Below are 20,879 nucleotides of genomic sequence, written 5' to 3' on the forward strand. Positions count from 1 at the left end.
GCAAAGCCTACCAAGGTCTTGACCAGCCTCGGTATGATTAAAAATGGTGCGCTTCTAGTACGATGGGCGAGGGCCGACGAAGCGGTCCATGAGTGAAGTGCTAGAACACCTAAGGAGGATCCTAGAGGGTTCTGATTAGGCAATGCACGGGCTCGTGTGGCGGCTACTAGGACACACATGTGTATGTCGAGGGAGATCTTCATGGATTGGCGAGAAATTTATTTAAGTGAATTGGAAACTATGAAATTAGCATTAGGAAAAAAGGGAACTCATTTTGGGGCCTTTTACGGTTTGGAAAAATAAGCTCTCAACCAATGAACAGAGGGCCAACGTAATGTTGGAAATTCACAAAAATAAGAGAAAATAGATAAAAGAAACAATATTTTATGTAGGTACAAGCGTGCTACATTAATGTGGAGATTGGTTTTTTATTCTCACAAGATCTTTGGACATGAAGATAGAATCTAGTCTGACATTTTCTCTGACAAGGGCCTTCCCACTTCCACCTTCCTTTGAACTTTGAAATGTTGTGGTGCCTTTCCTTTGAAAGGTCTACCATTTTACACCACTGCCTCATTGTGCAGCAGCCTCTTCTTTTCTAAAATTGCTCCTTTGATCCTGTTTGGCTTAGAGTAAGATGTTTCTTGTCAACTATCTGTCTGCCCACTTTCTCTTTCTTGAAACTTCACTTTGGTATCTTGTTTACATTTCTTTGCTGTGGTTACAGATTCACAAGGTCTCCATGGTGAATAAAAACTATGGCCGTTCTTGTGGAAGACGCTCTGTGGATGATAATGCTATGAAGGCAGAATTATACCACACATCCTTACCCCGTCGACCTGCTTCTTCTATTTCTTCCGTAGAGAATTCAAGTACAGTCAAAACGGAAGGAACTTGGGAAAGGTTTACTGTTTCGAAAGGAGCATGGGTGCTCATGCAACCTAGCAAAAGAAAGAGACCCCAGACAAAAAACATTTTCTTGGCATCATGGAAGGGAAGAGTACGAGATTTTAAAATCACCAGAGGGAAGATATCAGTGAAAGAAGTTTTGATTCAGCATGTGTACATGCATAAAAAACTTATCTTGTGAGACTATCCAAATGATCTTCCGCAACACAGGCCTAATTGTATATTTTTCTATTGTAGTTTTGTTCTTTATGAGGTGTATGGATTTTTAAGACAAAGCTTTCTTTCTTTGCTTATTGACATTCTTGTGTTATTTTATTTCAGATTTATACCCTTCATCGTATGAGACATGGCAAAACATCGATTGTATTCTGGGATTTATAGATGTTTTGCATGGATCGATAGGAGAACAACAATACCAAGGTCGATGTGCAACAGAGCTAGCTCAATCCGGTATATTTTTTACTGATCATTTTTATCAGTTTGCTGGACAATGCAAACACACATGGTGTGTTAAGAAAACAAGACCTTCTGGCATGGAATTTAGTGGATTGGCCTCTCCCACATTTTAGTGTTACAGAGGCATATAGGGCCAAGCTTTTCAAAGAAGTACAGAAAGCTCTGAGGCCCAATATTGCCACAAGGATAATAAAAATTTCTTTATGCATGCCTCTCATAGTTTTTGTAGACTTGTTTAATACCTTTCCAGTGAAGGTTTCAAAAACAATGTTCACAGTTAAAGCAACAAGTCTGGCATGCATGCCACAATTTTTGAATAAAGGTTGGGATAAGAAGACATGTAGTTCAGTGTTTTGTGAGGTTGTCCAACCTTCTATGCAACTAAAGTACATGGTTGCATCACAAAATTTCATTTTTTCTTTTTATTATAAGCGCAGTCGAATGCTAGGTACAAAACTAGTCCCAATGGATCAAGATGAAGATTCTTTTGGTGTAGAAAATAAACTTCTTGATATTGATGTTGTTGAGAATGGTGATGTGCTAGTCAATATCTCATTAAGACAATGTTGCTCCCTAGCTCAATTGCGCAATGACATTCTATTTGAGACAGAAGGTTCTATTTCAAAGGACTTTTTATTTATCTACAACAATAAGAAGGTATACCATGTGACTTATCCTAGTCTCATTAAGCACTGCTATTAGTTTACTTTACCCTATTGTTTCATATTGCTTTTTTGCAGGTGCTCAAAAGAAGAGAGAGTTCAATAAAATGCAAAGACATTGAAAATTTAAAAATTGAGATAACACAGACTCCATAAACAAAGGTATTATATTCAATAAAGTAAAACTCTGTACAGAAGTGTTTAATTATATATGTATAACATATTCTTGACAACAATTTTCTATTTATCTACAGGCTGATCTAGAGGCTGCTCTACCTGGTCCAAGCTCACCGTATCATCTTTATTTGGAGAATCTATTTTCTGCTACTCCATCCTGTCGTGTATAGTCTCTTGGTGCTGCTCCATTGTCTCCTCTACTGCCCCTGGAGCATCTGTTTGCTGCTGCTCCATCATCTCCTCAATAACATCAGCAGCAATAGCAAGTCCTTGTTCTTGTGGCTTTTCCTCATCAGCACTAGGTCCTTGTTCCTGTGGCACCACATCTGCATTATCTGTGTCATCAAGGTGTATGACACCTTCTCGGACTTTAGAGCTCTCACCCAACTCGACAGTATAGCTGGTACAATAGGTTTGGGGGAGGCATACTTCAAAAACTTCCAAATTATATCAGCTCTGAAACTATACACATAGTTCGAGATGAAGCTATCTTCTCTCATCTGCAATGAGATATGATGATTTAGAACACTTTGTACAAATATCAAATTTTTTGAAGCTAAATGAAAATTATTTTTTCTTACAAGCTCTGGCTGTCCTATCTCAAAATAGCTTGAAAGTATATATTTGGTACTAATCAGCACTCTCCAGCCACCCCACAGCTACTTGAATCATCTTGTTGTGGTGTCTGGATAGTTGAAAAGATATGTTAGAAACTGTTAATATCTGAACAAAATAAAATTATTCAATAAGTTCAAAGGCATAGCATGAAATAGACATCAGTAGAGGGAACAACTTTCTACCTCTAAATCTATTGGCTCTATTGAATCCAAAAGATTGACATTAGGAGGACAGTGATCCAATGCATCTAGAAGTCTTCTAATACAACTGCAATACATATAATTCAGTTAGTGTGCATTAAATCCAAATAATGAAGTTTAAAGTTAAAAATAGCACACAAACCACTTACAATTTCACCTCTCTGTGTGTGTTTCTAAGAGAGTTGAATAAAAAGCATTGCTTCTGCTGGATGTCAATAGAAGCAAAGCTCTAGTGGTCACTGCATAAGGAAAAAAGCATTAAGAAATCAAAGGCTACAAGAGTACTCAATCTTGAAGAAAAATCCCAAAAGAAGCAGCCACCCACATACTTGTTATGGTATGGAAGTAGCAAAATATCAACATGATCAAAATCACAGTGTCTGAACCAATTGGAAATATCCATGGGAGTTTCCTTTGGATCTCTTAACTTGAAGGAAATTGCAGGATCAATAATATGAACTATATGCTGTACAGCATGGTTTAGCCAGCTTCTCATCATGCTACATTGGACAAAACAATAATTAGGGTAAGGTGTAAGGGAGGAGGTACAATAAGGATTGTTTTGCAAACAAATGTAAAATAAAAGACACTTACTAGAGCATTGCAAGAATGATAGTATCTGAGCAATACTCATTCTTATGAGCCAATGCTGCCAAGCATGCTTTTGTCAAGTCAAAATTATTCTCTGAAAAATCATCTTCAATATGGACAACTATGTTAGGGCCCAGCTCCTGCAACCTTCTCTGTATTTGCAGCTCCATCTGTACAGTCTCCACATCTATAGATTTGGATTCTTCTATTTGCTGCTTCAGTGACTCCTCATAAGTAGCTTTCCCTCTGGTGCTCTTTAAGTGGGTCACTTCAACAACCTTCACCTTGTCTACCTTCAATTTCTTGTAGGTGGAATTAATAATATCTCTCATTTTTATGTCCTGCCATTCCACAGGATGGACCAGCTTGTCATACCTCCATCTCACTCTGGACAATGTGTTGAAGTCCTTGGCCATCAAAGTTACCCTGTGAGCATGGGCTACTACAAGCATTGCATCTTCAAAGTACTTCTCCAAATAATCCTCTGCCATTTCCTGTAAGGAAAGAATGGCAGTCCTGTTCCACCTGAAACCAAGGTGCCAGCTATCACAAATTTCTCTCACTAGCCTCTGAAAAGGTGCCTTGGGGATTGCAAAGCCTATAGCTTTTTGTTGTTTCCTGATCTCCTTTAGCACACCTGCAAAATGTTTTAACCTCTTGGACTTTTGCTGCAGCATGCTCATTGGCTTCCCCTTTCTGCCATGTGCAACTCTTCCCTTTGGAGGCACACTAGATTCCTTAACATCAGCCCCAGCTGCTGCTGCAAGCCCTGGCCCCTTGCCAGACCTCCTTGCAGTTGCCTTGGTTCTTGCCATCACTCTGAAAAGCTGCATACAAAGCAATGGAAAAAGATTACAACCATGGAGAACAAGGAATGATAAAAGAAGGTAATGACAAATTGGATAAAGCAAAATTGAACAATTTGTAACAAAAAGCGATTATGATAATTTGAAATTTCTAACAGCTCATCATCGCGTTTTTCTGCAAATACTTGAAACAACATGCTATTGCATTCCTACAGTGAATTCTCTGTCTTTGCAACTATAAACAATATGTATTGAGTTTATGCAAGGAGTATGCAGCCTTGAATAGCCTAGAAAGATACAAAATCACAATGAAAGGGGTGGATGAAGAAGTATTTTCAAATTTGCAACAAAATGCGATTTGGGCTGTTTGAGATTTCTAAAGCCCTCTCCTCGCGTTTTACTGCAAATTCTTGAGGCAGCATACTTGAGCATGCCTTTAGTCATTTCAGTGTGTATACAGCTTGGTGCAACATGGCTATAAAAAGCAAGAAGTGATCAAGCTCTCACTCAACAGGCCCAAATAAAAAGTCTTCCTGCTTCTACATGCAGTGGAAAAAATCTAATAAATGCATATAATATTTATCATAATATCTAACCTACATCACATCAATCAGTACCTTACCCTAATATACTATTAAACAAGAAGAGAAGGAAATAGATTGTCTTACTGACCTGGAAGCTATCTGTAGGTGTGCTGTGCTGATGATGAGTATCCTGTGCTGGGGATGAATCTCTGCTTCTGGTCTGGATGCTGATGGTGTAGAGTAGGGAGGTAGAGATGCAAGAGAACTGAGTTAGGAAAGTAGATTATTGCAAAATACAAATAAAGGAGCTATTAAATACCACAGGTGTGAAATGTAGTCGTTTTTTAACACATGTGGGTCCCACCCAGATCTTTTGGAATTTGAAATTTGACACGTGTGAAAGTTGCTTTTTGCCTTGGAAATTGTGCTAATCATGATTTCATAATCAGATCCATTAACACTCTTCCCTCCCCGTCTTCCATCCCTGCCAGCACACCCTCCCATCATCCTTTTCCTTCCTACTCTGATCACTTCCTACCCAACACACTCCATCCACTCTGTAACCTGTCTAAAGACTACTACCACTGCCAGATCTCCAGGTTACCTGTGCTATAGCTCAAGTTTGGAAGAGAGAAAGAGAATCGCCAGGGCAACTCCAACAGTATGGAAGAGGAAAAGAAAGGTCAGAGATCTATACCCTTTCCAATGTTTTCTGATATATATTTCTTCCATCTATAGAATTCTTGAATCTTAGTGCCTAGGAATCTGGTAGATCACCCTAGGATTTGATTAGAGATGGATATGAATAGGACTTAGAATTTTGCAACAAAATTCAAGGAGAGTGCTTTACATTTCCCAAATGCTCCAAATCGCGTTTTCCTACAAATTCTGATATTAGTTTCAGTTTTTATTTCTTCCTCTTTGTTTTGCTCTCTTTTGCCCTGGGGAATTCCTCCTAGTGCCATTTACTGTCTAGAACATTGTGAGATGTCCCTAGTTTTTTATTGGAGATGGATGTCAATAGAAATGTAGAATTTGCAACAAAATGCGAGAGCACTTGACATTTTTCAAATGGTTCTGCATCGCGTTTTGTTGCAAATTCTTGTGTCCCTTTTGGTTTTCACTGTTTCCTCATTATTTTGCTTTCTATGTCCCTGGGGATTTCTTTCTTGATGATGAGAAAAGTTTTTGCTTTGGAACAGTTGATTCTCAGGCCCCTCCTTTCAAGAGGAAGCTGGACTTTTCTGCTGCTATACTCAGACCACAGCAATCACCAGGTGATTCATGTGTGCTCATGAAGAGAGTTGTTTGGTGATATCCTATACATTACCTGATTGCATATGTCAGCATATAGAATTCATGGTATATAAATTTTTGTTCAGGCAAAAGCAAGAGACTAGAGCAGAAAGGTGAGTCTTCCCTTTCAAAAGAAAGGGAACCAGAAGAGGACAAATCTCCAGATTTGCTCCTATTTGACTTTCTTCACAAGTGCAAGGCTCAGAGGAACTTCCACATATACCACAGTATTTTCAACAGGGAGTTCACTATGAGCTTTGTTTTGGAGCATCATAGAGATTTTCTTTCAGACCATTGGGATACCTTCAATACCTTCAAACAACTGATAGAGGCAGGAAGGATTGTGGAAGGTGAAAAGGTTTTTGTGCATTTAAATCATATTGTCTCTATTGACAGGCTGAGGTACCATGTGAATAGAAGGTTTGACAGCCTGCCTGAGGAATATAAATTCAGCTGTAACTTGCACACCAGAAAGTGTAGAGTGCTTGAGGAAAACATGGCATTCCTTATGTACATTGTCTTCCAACAGCAATCTCTAGAAGAGCAAGGGCAGGAGGCTGAAGAAGAAGATATATCTGTAGCGGAGGTAAAAGAGAATATTCCTGTGGCAACAGATATGGCAGAGCAGGAAGAAGATATCAACCTCGAGGATGAGGGGCTGCAAGTGGCTGCTCTTGACCTTGTTCAACTGAGGACTGAAACTCTTAAGGCAGCACAGCCAGTTGAAGATTTTGATGTTCAGAGCAGCAACTATGCAGTGCCCATGCTTCCAGGTGTCTTGATTGGTGGTAAAGATTATGTTTTCCTCCATGATATAGAGTGTATGTTCAATTTGAGGGAGGACTATGCCATTTGCCTTATTGCCCAGGCTTCAAGGCTTGACAAGGAGGTTGGCATAGAGGATGACCAGTCACTGCTGGCTTTGGAAACAACTTTTGATCCTGCAAAGGCCCTTACTATTTGTTTCAAAGAGGCTGAAAATTTCCAAGAGCCAGATGAAGCTGCCTTCCAGCTCACCCAGGAAGCTATGAATCTCTCAGCACTTCATAAGGAAAAGCTTAAAGAAGAGGCTGGACTGGAGGGGAGAGGAATAAATCTTTGGAAAGATGAACTTCTTGTTGCTGATGAAAATGAGAAGGTATGATATTATTACTTCAAATCAAATACTTTATCTTGTGTTTAAATGTTTTGTAGTTATGTATTATTGTCTCACTCCAATCTTTTGATACATGGCAGCTACAAATTGAGGATGACACATTCCTCCAGAGAACAAGTGGAAGCAGGCCGGCTGGGTTTGGCAAAATGTCAAGCCTAGCTCATTATATTCACATGATCTAGGCAGTAGTAAGATCTTGATTTACCATAGGCAGTTGAGCAACAATGGAGAAGCCATTGTTTACTTCTTTAAATGTTTGTCTAGGGTTTTAGGTGGACATGATCTTCCATGGCAAAAGGAAAAGATCATTTTAATAGAGAGGTTGTCCGCCATAGATATATTTGGGGATTATGTGAATAAGCAGGCCTCTAGGGCCTCTTACTTTTTGTCTTACACTTCTTATGCATTAGAATGTGGTGTTAAGGAGCCCAAATGTCTAGAGGGCTATGGAAAACACAAGCTCATAAGGTTTCGAGAGCCACCCATGATTGCATCAGGCCACACAATCCAAGAAGAAGAACACGTGGAGATAGCTGAAGACAAAGACAAGCAACAGAGGCAAGCATTGATAAACAGAAAGTCGACATCAAGCCAACAAGGATGAAAAAGAGTCCAATCAAGTTCAAAAAGAGAGTTCCGACTCACAGGCCTTGGGAGTAATAGGATTTAGTCATCAAATATAGCACAAACATTATGTTGAAGTTGAACTGATTTGTACAAAGTCTTTGATCCTCATCAGTTCCTTGTCCGTACGGACGATCAGTACCCTTTTGCATTTGTCCCATCACCGTACGACACTTCAGTACTCTTCCCACACTCAGTAGCTTCTAAAAGTGTTTGACACTCAGTACCTTATTGGTAAGGATCAATAGTGTGTCTAGCATAATTAAGTAGTATTGATTGAATTTTTTGTGTGTAGCTCATGGATGTATTGATGCTTGTTAATATAGATCACATGTTTCACAAAAGAAATACTTTTGATGGAGTCTCAAAACATATAGGCATAACACCAAGAGTCACTTGTTCCACAGAATAAAAATCTATTGATTGAGTTTGAAAACATGTGGACATAACACCAATAAGCTACAAACTGCTATTCATGTTTACTTGTCCATTTATGGTTTCTAAATATCTTCGAATCCCTCCATTGTCTATGTCTCTCTGCTACCACTGAATTGTCCAAAGTTTGTCTTCCTCTTTGCTTTTGGGCTAGAATAAAAGCAAGCTTGACTTTGGAACTAGCAACTTTTCCTTTAGCATGCAGCCTTTGTAGAATGCCTCGGTAAAACCATTGGAAGACTTCCTTCAGACTATTTGCCTTTTGACTCCCTCCATAGTGTTGTGTGTGTCTGAAAAATGCATTACGTGCCATGTAGTGATACTTCTCCATGCCTTGGGTAGACCAACTTGCTGGGCATCCATACTTTTTGACAAAATAGGGAAGGTGGTTGTAGATGATATGCTGTTTTCACAGAGACATAAGAATGCATAGTAAGTTATAAAAGAAAAGAGGATCACACTTAAGTAAAAGAAGAAGACATCACTTTTTTTTTTGCAAAAATGTGTGGAAGCCTTGGGATTTGGTATACCCAAGGCATGGAAAGATCTCATTGGCAAGCACGTTGTGCCTATCAAAGGGCCACTCAACATGGAGGAGGAGTGAAGAAAAGTAATCCCATGAAGCAACTATGTCAGTGGTGGTATAGGCGGATTCAAGTGAGGGCTCGTGTGAAGATCAAACAGTCTAAATCAGCTGTGTCATGTGCAATAAGAGAGATGCAGGCTGAATGGAGATGATCAATATATGTCTCCTCATCACAGGGGAGGAAGAATCATGCTGAATGGCTAAGACAACGACAAAGACAGGGTAGAGTGTGGAAGAAAATTGATCATTGAAATACATATCATAAAACAATGATATAACTTTAAAAGATTTTAAAAGAACAAGAGCTTTCATCTATGTCCCATATAAATGTTTTCAATATATATACATTTTGTAGTTTTTAATGGTAAGCAAGAAGAGTATCGAGAAATTTGAATTAACAATATAAATCTATTGTTGTGGAGCAGACATCCCCCAGCCGAGCCCTTTTTGATGAAGTTTCTACAACATCTTCTTCATCCTCTATCAATGGCACAACAGGGACCATTGGCCTTGCTATTCTAAGAAGATGCTTCTTCCTGCAATCACTCAACAGATTAGGATCTGTGATTCCACATGCCAAGCCGTAAGCAGCATATGTTAAATAATATCTACATCTCAATGAATATACACTCCTGGTCTCTCCCCAAAAATTCGAACAGCTGCTTGCCGCTCCAGAAGTATTGCCTTGTTTGCATTCAGCCTTAAGTGATAGCCACCTAAATACTTGGATAGAGTCTTTATCGCCATCAAAGGAAATCTTGCATTGTCCTTGGAGAAGCTAGTGTGAAATATCACAATTTGAGGGAATTTTAGGCGATGTATATATGTTCCTAGTGTCGAATCGTGGCCCAATCCCACCATACGCTTGCCTGAAGCACGTTTGAGGAATGTGTCTTCATATATTTCCAACTGAAAAAATAAAGGAGCATTAGCCCAGAAACAACATCACTAAACAATTCAGGACAAAGTTGATAAAGCCAAATCCACAACAAAAGTACGAAAACACAACAAAAGAAAATAACCTCTTGGTTCTCATCTGCTTCAAGCAAGGCATCTTGCCATAAATTAGTGCTTGAACTAGGAACGGTTTCCGCTATCTTACTTGGCACATCCCTAAACTCTCCCATGTTGGTAATATTCAGTCTTTCCCTTGCTTCTTGTAGCTCTTTCTCTATGGCATCTTTTCCTTCATATTTAAGGGCATCAGCATAGATCATCTTTAGTGTTGCTGCAGCAGTAGATAGGAACTCGGTGTCTTTCACATGACTATCCACTAGTAAGTACTTATCTATCCCATCATCATCTACAAAATTGTCATCAACCTCCAGATTTTGGGCTATGAAAGCTATGCAATGGTCCTCCCTTAAGTTAAATACATGTTATATGTCTGTTAGCAATATGTACTCTGAATCTCCTACTTGGTAGGAGGGGAGCAATGGGATGAGACCCTTGGCCCCTCTGTGCAGCCTCCTTCGAGACTGCTGACAATGGAAGTAGCAACCTCTCACATGGCATGGATTCCCACTAGGGGCCTCGCCCACGAATTTTCGGACAAGAGACTAATCCAGCGATTCCTCCGAAACCGAGATCGAAAAAACTTCCCCCACCCGGAAAGCACGGGCAATTCTAGTTCATTGTTTTACAATCAAAATATCATCTGGACTCTCCGTTGAAGACCAGCTAGTCAACCAACGAGATCCAATTTCAAGTTCTAATTCACATAGATAATTCCTAGTCAGTCCATCCATATCTTCCTTGACATACGCATGGGTGTCCTAGCAACCGCCCGCAAGCCCATGCATCGCCTGGTCAGAACCCTCTAGGGTCCTCCTTAGGTGTCCTAGCAGTTCACTCATGGATTGCTTCGCTCGTCCTCACACCCATCGTACCAAAAACGCACCATTTTAACTATACCAAGGGTGGTCAAGACCTCGGAAAGCTTTGTCGGAGCGATTTCCTTTGACGACTCCCCGGCCAGTTGTTGTGCAACGAATCTCTCCTTAGTTAAATCATAACCCAAATGCTTCCTCCAACAATCTGGCATAAAACACTCCTCTTCAAAAAAACAGAGTTTTTATGCAAGTAAGAATTTCTCATTTTTGAGTTTAAAATATCTATACCTAGAATTTGATAGGAATTCCTCTTTTTGCTTTATTAAAATTATACATAAAAATAAGATTTATCTTTTTTCTAAAAAAATTTACCATAACTTCGCTTCTGCTGCAATTACTGGGAATGTTCAATTTCTTATTTGAAAATGAATACGTGTAATGGGAATATGATAGGAACTCCTCTTTTAAAATAAAATTTTTATTATGCATACATAACATAATTATAAGCATAATTATGAATAAATCTCTTGATTATTCTAAAATAATCATTCCTCATTTATAAAAATGTTAGCTCAACCCTCTTTCAATTTAGAATGATTTATCTTAGTCATAATCAAGCTTAGAAGAATTAACCATCATTTTTACTAGATTAAAAAAATCATAAAAATAACTAATCCTTTTCTGTAAGATTCCTCCCAAGCCTTTCAAGATGTCCAGCATCTTCCCCTGTAATCAAATCCCTCTTCAGAAATATAAAAGATCTTGTTTCTACCAGTTTTCGCCACTAAGAAAATAGGAGATCTAGCTTATGAACTTCTTTTGCCTCCCCATCTCAAGGTACATAATGTATTCCATGTTAGTTTACTTAAAGAGTATGTACCCAACCCAAGTCAGTTTACTTAAAGAGTATGTACCCAACCCGACTCAGTTTACTTAAAGAGTATGTATCCAACTAGAGTCAGTTTACTTAAAGAGTATGTACCCAACCCGAGTTATGTCACTACTACATGTTAGCCTAATACCGGCGCTTATACCGACGTCATTCAACGGGGTCTAAAAAAGCCTCGTCATCGGTATTTACGCCGGTATAAGCGCCGAAACCACAGCGTCGGTATAAGCGTCGGGTAACAATACCGGTGTCTATACCGACGCTCACCGGGGATAATACCAACAGCTAAACCGGCGTCTATACCGGTGCATATACCGGGATGTATACCGGGGTGTATACCGGGCTCTATGCCGACGCCAAAACCGAGAGATATACCAATGAATATACCAACGCCAGTACCGGGGAATATACCGACGCTGTACCAGAAATTTTTTTGGGCAGAATAGTGCTGCCTGGCTGTTGCCTGGCTGCCTGCAATGAACAGGATCAACAACAGCAAACAGACAGCACCATTCTGTCTAAAATAGAGCACAAAAACAACGGTGCTTGTTTTTTTATTTTCTTGATCGACAAACAAGAAATTAAATTAAACATTAATACTCAAGAATGTTTTGATCATATACCATTAGTTTGAAGGTCATCTTACATCATGGTAATGCCTCCCAAATGACGGTCTCTCCTTCTTCTTCAAGCATCTCAAATAAGGCCACAAGGCCATGTTTGTGAGCGTACTTCTCCTCTCGCCTACTTGGTGGGCGATTCATGGCCAACTCCTGCACAAACGATTAACAATTATAACTTTTAGAAATCAACATTTAGCCCACATACATGCATATACATAAATAAAATTGCTACAAATACTTACGAATTCATGGCGCATGGTTTCGTAACCACCACTCCCAAGATGAGAAGCCCCTACTGTTTGGAGTCTTGCCCTTGCCGCCTCTCTTTGTTGTTGAAACCTCTCTGGTGTCTCGGTGAGCTCTTGAGCAATGGCTGCCCACTCCCTGTCATCTAGCCAAACAAGTTTCTCTTTCCCCTCTCTAAATGCGTCCCTCGCCTCTGACCTACGATGCCCCATCAAAATGCGAGCTGTATACTGTATCCACTCATTAGAGACGACATTCATAGGGTCAGATGGCTGAAACTCTTGCTTTATCTTTGTATTTATATAATTTTTCTTCCCCTTATCTTGCTGATCCCATTTAGTCATGACAGAGTCGTGAAACTGTATAGTGCACAATTGTCGAATGCGTGTCTTGATTGCCTTCCCTGCACTATCCATTATTGGTGCCCCATCCCTAATTGTGTAAATCTTACTGTTGTAATGGTCATGTGCACCCCAGGGAGTGGAAGGTGACCCTATGGGTGTGCTATCATCAACAGATGAGAGCGAAGGATAGGGCTCACGTGGTGGTGGTGTCACAGCATCTGTGGCACTACCACCACAACAACCTCCCCCTGAAGACCTACTACGTGAGCGCCGTCTATGTGAAGAGGTGGTAGATCAAGCTGTAAGAGGAGTGGAAGGCTATGTGGTATGAGGTGTGGGATCTGCTGTCGTACCCACCACGGGTGTGGGAACTGGCGTCGGGAAGCCAGATGGTGAGGCAGATGTCCCTGCTCCAGAACCCCAATAACTCTGAGCCATGGCTCTCTGCTCTGGAGTCATGGATGAAAGAAAACCATATAACTGCTGGGGACTCATGCCCTGTGGTGTAGGATTAAATGAGAAATCAAGGACTGTAGTCGTAGGGCGGTGAGTCACCCATGGCCTGTTGGACAAAAAACCATATGACAATTACACGGTAAACAATGAAAGAACCATATGACAAACATTAACAATGATAAACAACATTGGTAAAACTATATCAACTTGCTCCTACAGTAGTGATTATGATGGTAAACATTAACAATGGTAAACAATGAAAGGACCTTCAATGTCATAAAACCATTACAAATATGTCATAACTATTTGCATAATCATTAAGATACATCATTTTAAAAATCATTATCTATTCTATCATCCTCATTAAAATCAGTAGCCCCAAAGAGATCTATGTCTATGTACATTTCAGCATCCTCATCCTCGGGGGGGCCACTACTAAGAAATCATCTGTATCACGTGCGTTCAAGGGGTAATAAAAAAACCCCTCTACCTACATGCTATCAACTAATTAAATTACCCCTCTTTCTTAAGGAACCTACGGGTTTTTTTCAAAAGTGTAAATAAAAACCCCCTCTTGTAGATGTAATCCTGTAGGTTTTGTTAATTAAAAAAATCCTCCTGATGAACTCACGTGCTACAATTACATTGTTTTAGGTGTACCCCCCGGGTCCTCATCATTAAAATTCCCTTGATGAAGGATGTCTTCATCATCTATGTCTTCTTCCTCAACATGTTTTTCAGCTTCCTTGGTTTGCACCTCTTCATTTGGATCTTGCTCTAGTTGCTCCTCTTCATTTGCTTGCTCCTCTTCATTGTTGATATCGGCTTGTTCTTGCTGCTCTCCACCACCCTGTGCATCCACATCACCTTGTTGTAGCTCAAATTCTTCAAAAATTTGCTTACTGCAGGGGGCGACTTGGACCACAAACAGCCAGCATGGATCTTTTGGATCCGCTTTAAAGACAACCTGCTCACAATGCTCTGGGCGCACAAAAGTATCTTGCTGATCGGTCCATACCTTTGTGGAGTCCACTTGGATAAGGCCACTCTTGTCTCTACGTACAGTTGCATGTGGCCCATTCATGATTACCTTGAACCACTTCACATCAAAGATAAACAACTCAAAACTTCTGAAGCCAACCTTTAATATATCTTGAATGGTTCCAAAGTAATCAAGCATTCCAGTAATCATCACTTGCACTTGCACGACCTTCTTGAACAAACTGTGCTGTGACACCACAATCAAAGGTTGCTCTTCTTTGGTCTATTCGTTCTACTCGAAAATGACGTCCATGTGACCAAAACGCCCCATATTTGTGAAACTACAAATAGCACAAAAAGATTGTTGATGGAATCAAACACTGAGACATGTAGAGAAAAAAGAGAGAGACATGTAGAACTTAAACACTTACATGCCAATCGCATCCTTTTGTAAGCTCCTCCTCCTCCTCTGTTATAGTTAAACCAGCACGTTTGGCTTCTAAAATTGTAGCTTCTAGCCATCTACCTGTGGGAAAGTCCGGAAGAGCTTGCATACCTTCTGGATATGGGAGATTTCTTGTAGTGCAATTCCTTATGAAACTTAAACGATCTTGTACTCGCTGTCGCTTGAGAGCTTCATATGTCTCAATCCACTTCTCCATTACATGAGAGTTTAAGATGCAAAATTTGTTGATTTTTTCCCTCAAATTGTTATCCATCTTTCTCTTAATGCCTTGACCTTGAGGTTCCTCACCAATGACTCGCCTGTTAGACTCTTGAGACCATAGTCGAGGTATCTCTGGATCTGAGGAAATTAAATATTCAGTGATGTAAACAAGGGACTCTTGTATCAGCCACCCTTCTGACATACTACCCTCTGGGCGAGCCATTTGGCGAACAAATCCCTTTAATGTCTTCATAAACCTCTCCAAAAAGAACATCCATCTTGAATGGACTGTTCCAGCAACTGCAACCTCATCTACAACATGAACTAGCAGATGCATCTGGATTGTTAATAAACTTGTAGGGAAAAACTTCTCTACCATGCAGACTGCTCTATGGAGTTTAAATGCGCTGTCTCCAAAGTGTCTCTCTTTATCTCTTTTGAAGAAATCCAGCGCACCAATGTGCCAATCTTATAGATAGTAGCTCTAATGTCTTTAGTGAGGCAATCTTTTATTGCTATGGGTAGCACAAATTGTAGAAACTTGTGCTAATCATGACTCTTGAGGCCACTAAGATCATCATCCTTTGTAAATGCACTTTTCAAGCAATGCATATAACCTGTAGGAGTCCGAAACTCTGAAATTGTCCTCTTGACTTGTTGTTCCTCCATCTTGCTAAAAACCCATGGGGATCTTGGAAGTAGCACCTTTCCATTGGGTCTAGTGCGAGCCCACAACTCTTGCATGCAACCAATCTCTTCCAAGTCATCCCTTTGGCCTTTAGTCTCCTTTTTTCCTGTCATGGTCTTCCACAGAATGTCAGCTACATTCTTGAAAATATGCATCGGGTCAAGCAAATGGTTTATAAGGAGATCACCCCAATAGGGGAGTTGGTGAAAGATAGAGAGCCTCTTCATCCCAGGACATGCCAAGTTGCCACATTCCTCCCATTTGATCTTCCAATCGCTTGCCTTTAATGCACTTGGAGGAGGTCTTCCTAGATTACCATCCCGCAATTCATGATTTTCTGGAAGATACCTAACATGTCCTTGGTAGACATTCTTTCGTAATGCTTTTGAGTATCTTGAATCAAGTCGAGGACCACATACAGGACATGCATTGTAAAACCTGATATAGACAAACCTGAGCATTCTCCATAGCCAGGCCAATCATGCATTGTCCACATGAGAATACCTTGCATAGTTGTAAGTCTTTGGCCACTCTGCTGCTTTGACATGTCCTTCACTTCAATTCCGTTCCACAAGGTGCGTAACTCATCAATAAGTGGTGCCAAATATACATCCATGTTCTTCACCTTGTACTTTCCTGGAACTATTAATGAGAGCAACAAATTACCTTTCCTTATTGCTAACCATGGCGGAAGATTGTAATTCACAAGGCAAACAGGCCATGTGCTCCATGAAGAGCTCCTTAAACCAAAAGGGTTTACACCATCCATTGCTAGGCCAAGACGGAGGTTTCGAGGTTCTTCCTTAAAAGCCGGCCATTTCTCTTCAATGTGTCTCCATGCGGGTGAGTCAGCAGGCACACGCATCACTTCATCTATGGATTGAGGTTGTGGCATGCCATGTCATCATAGATTTGCACCTGAACATGCTTTTTATTCTTGGGATGATTGGAAAGTGCCTGAGAACCTTTACCGGGACAGCTTCCCCCTGAACATCTTCTCTATATCTGTTAGAGCCACAATGGGGACATTCTTGCAAATGCTCATATTCATGGTGGAAGAGGCAACAATCATTGTGACAAACATGAATATTATTGTAATCCATGCCTATGGATTTCAATAACTTCTTGGCATCTGCACGAGATGGAGGCATCTCGTTGCCAGGGGGCAATATCTGGTCTTTCAAAACCCTGCAAGTATGGCAATATCTGATCATTAGTATTAAGATTTTCTCAAATACAAGTTGATAATTTATCATTTCAACAGTAGGTGTAATCTCCAAAAAAAGTCCTTACTTGAATAGTTCAGTGACACTTGTATTAGACCATCTAAAAATTGACTGCAAATTTAGCATCGTAAGAGATGCACGCAATACAGATATGTTGGCACCATTGTATAATGGAAGGCATGCAAGTTTACGCATGGCCTCTTCCTCTGGTTCATAATTTGACCGTTGAGAATGTCGTGGTTGGATGATCTTCATGTTCATGCTCCTCGAAGAGAGCTTCTTGTTGCTCGATGAAGGCATCCAACATTTCTTCCATTGGACCTTCTTCCATTTCCTGACCTTCTTCCATTCCCTCGGGTGCTGTTAATTGAGCTCCATCTGTCACTCCCTCCTACGATATCCTCATCCTTTGTTGGGGACAAGAATTCACAGGCGCAATGTTATCAAGATGCGGCTGCACACTTGCTTGGTTGTACGATTGAAACCGTAAGTTTTGCAAGCGCTCCATTGGAAATATGCCAGCGTCATGAACATGCTGGTTGCAAATCCTTCGTTTTCGAAGGATTTGGTACTTACATCGCATGCATGGACACGCTATTCTCTCTTCAAGATTGAGAGGCTCCATCTAGCAGGATAGCATGTATATGCAGCTCATTAAACACAAATCATTATGCATTACACAAAGCACTATGTAAACCATAAAACAGGGCTTCTTTTCCCCAGCTGTGAGGGAGATTTTAAAAAATAACATTTAAAGCGTCAAACGGGCTTCTTTTCCCTAGCCGTTGAGGGAGACTTTAAAAATATTTAAAAAAGCGTCAAACGGGCTTCTTTTCCCCAACCGTTGAGGGAGATTTTAAAAATAACTTATACATTAGCTTATCTTCTCTCCATACAAAATTAAGATGAATTTGAACAAGGATGGAGAGAGAAGCTATCTCTATTCATAAATAGCTATTTATAAAGGCCTTATGCAAAAATCTAAATGCATAGATTCTGTAAATAGAGCCTACGCATTGAGCTCTATACGTAAGTCTTATGCAAGCTTTATGAATAAGGTTTATGTAATCGTATGCATAGTAAGGCTTGTAAGCCTTAAGTATAAGCTTGCATAATAAGGCTGCAAGACTTATGCATAAGCTCTATGCATAAGCCAACTGCATAAGTCTTACGCATAAGCTCTATGCATAAGCCTTATGCATAAGGTCTATGCATAAGCCATATGCATAAGTCTTATGCATAAGCTCTATGCATAAGTCTTATGCATACGCTCTATGCATAAGCCATATGCATAAGCTCTATGCATAAGTCTTATGCATAAGCTCTATGCATAAGCCATATGCATAAGTCTTATGCATACGCTCTATGCATAAGTCTTATGCATAAGCTCTATGCAAGACTTATGCATAAGCTCTATGCATAAGCCATATGCATAAGTCTTATGCATACGCTCTATGCATAAGCCATATGCAATAGTCTTATGCATAAGTCTTATGCATAAGCTCTATGCATAAGTCTTATGCATAAGCTCTATGCAAGACTTATGCATAAGCTCTATGCTATAAGCCTTATGCACTATGCTAACCCTTAATCCCATCACCCAATGGTGTAATAAACATGATCTTGTTTTACATGGATAAGAGATCTTACCTTGATAACATATATAAACTCTATGAATAAAGAGAATACCTTATGCATAGAAAAACAGAGCATAAGAAATATATGTTATATGTATAAGAGAGTATAAACATTCAAAAAGCTTATGCTTTCCATCCATGCAAGGCACTCTACATAAAAAAAAGCTTTATGCAAAAAAACATAATGCATGTGAAGCCTTATGCATAAAGCTCATCCATAAGATTTATACATAAAACATTATGTATTAAGCTTTATGCATAGATCTTAATTCATGCATTCAGCTAGATTCATATAGCTCTATGCATAAACTCTATGTATAGAGCTTGCATAAGCTTACAAGCCCTATGTATAGAGCTTTCATAATCTTACAACCTCTATGTATAAAGCCTATACATAGAGCATATGCATTGAGCTTTTACAAGAAGGCTATGCATAGAGCTTTCAACAAGAAGGCTATGCAAGCTCTATGTACAATGTCCATGCAAGCTTTCAAGAAACCTATGCATAGAGATTTTATAAGCTTGCAAACTCTATGCATAAAGCCTATGCATAGAGCTTATGCATAGAGATTTCAGAAGCTCGCAAGCTCCATGAATAGAGCTTATGCATAAAGCTTGCAAGAAGGCTATGCATAGAGATTGCAAGCTTATGATAGGTTTTATGCATAGATATTGAATTAATCCTATGTATAAGCTTACAAGAATCCTAAACTAACCCAAAACCATAAAACAGGGATGCAATAATACATAGAAAAAAGCATAAACAAGAAAAATCGAAAGAGGATCTACCTCTTTTTTGCGAAGCTGAAGGAGAGGATTGGGGAAAAGAGCTGCAAAACAAAATATTAAACAAAATAATTAGTAAATTAAACACGAGAATAAGAACTAATACAAAACCCTAAAATCTCTATGCATGCATTAGGAGATCTATGCATACATAGAGAGCTCTCAACATGCATAGAGAGCCAAAAAAAACACAAAACCCTAAACGTCTAATTCCTAAATTAAAATGTAAAAGCAAGAACATATTAGGAGAAGGAGAAGAGGAGAAAAGAAGAAAGAAGGAGAAAAGAGGAGAGAGGAAAAAAGAGGAGAGGGAGAGAAAGAGACGTTGCATACCTTCTCTGCTTAACGCTGCGAAAAAAGCAGAAAATACGCTCTCGGTTGTAAAAAACTTACGAGCGTCGGTATATGCTCCGGAATATGCGTCGGTATATGCTTCGGAATATGCGTCGGTATATGCTTCGGAATAACCGTCGGTATGTGCTTCGGTATACGCGTCGGTAAACGAAAATTTGAAAATACCCCGCCCGACTTGTCTCCTCCAACATTACGACGGGCATACCGACGTTCGACATTTGCATCGGTATTTTAGCGTCGGTATGCCCTCAAAAGAGAATTTTTGGTCAAGTCTACCCTTTAGAGGACGCCACTTGGGAGAAAGAAGAAGAGCTAGTAAAGGACTACCCCCACTTTGCGACACGAGAACATCTCACGTTTTTCAAGTGGGAGAGGATGTAAGATTCCTCCTCAGCCCTAAAAGATGTATAAGATCTCATCTTAATCCCCTAGAATCATCCCCTATTTCAGAATGCAAGAAAGTATTATTTTCCCTTGGCCTAGAGAGAAAAATGTTCTAGAGAGAGATAATTCAAAATTGAGATATTTCTAGATACAAATTTTCTTCTAGTATCTAAGATGAATTCCCCTGAAATAGAAGTTCAAAAAGAATTTTCAAATGTGCATTAAAACTTAATTGAATATGTGTATTAAAGACCTTAGCCTAAGGGTCTATATTTTCAAATTTTTTTGACTAAGGTCCAAATAAGGTTCTAAAGGGCCAATAGGATTAATCCAAGTGTTGGGATGACAAAAATGCAAAGAAGAAAAGAAAATACCCCAACAATGAGTCAATGCTCACATAAGATGAAGAATTGACTAAGTATAGGGTTTATTAGTTAAAAATTAAGGTTTATTAGTAAAAAAATGGGATATTTTAGTAAAATGAAGAATTTTGACACCTTTGTAAGGAGGGAGAGCCCCATCAAGTAGGTTCCTTTTTTATCATCATTACTTGGCTTTTTTAATTCAAAAAAATGAGTTATTTTTATCTCTCCTCTCTCCTGGTGCAAACTGGATAAAAAAGGAAGCTAAACTAATCCAAATCTTGTCCAAATTGGGTCAAACTGAAGCTGGAAGCCTCGAGAACCCAATTGGACTTGGTTATGGCCTCCCTCACCTATAAATAGA

The sequence above is a fragment of the Cibotium barometz genome, chromosome 35 (genome assembly GCF_041138505.1).
Source record: "Cibotium barometz isolate CiBa-2024 chromosome 35, ASM4113850v1, whole genome shotgun sequence".
Lineage (NCBI taxonomy): Eukaryota > Viridiplantae > Streptophyta > Polypodiopsida > Cyatheales > Cibotiaceae > Cibotium > Cibotium barometz.